The following is a 301-nucleotide window of genomic DNA, read 5'->3' on the forward strand; positions in this document are numbered from 1 at the left end:
TGTACATGGGACTGTAGGTGACATATGCTTACATTAACTTTAAATATTAAATAAATAACCACACAACACTTATTTTATTTGAAATGGCATTAATTGGCCGCGGCATTTTTATTGGATTAATATTAAATCAAACTCTACTAACCAATCTAATAATCAACCAATAAAATTTGTAAACTTTCACCATATTGCCCAGTTATCGAAACTCGAGCAATATATCAACCAAGGGAATAGTCCCCCTCTCCTGAGGTGACAAACCACATAAAAATACAGCGACTAGGGAGGGGGGGGGGGGGGGCTTCTA

The sequence above is a fragment of the Nanorana parkeri genome, unplaced genomic scaffold (genome assembly GCF_000935625.1).
Source record: "Nanorana parkeri isolate BGI_ZX_2015 unplaced genomic scaffold, ASM93562v1 scaffold1127, whole genome shotgun sequence".
In the NCBI taxonomy this organism is placed as follows: domain Eukaryota; kingdom Metazoa; phylum Chordata; class Amphibia; order Anura; family Dicroglossidae; genus Nanorana; species Nanorana parkeri.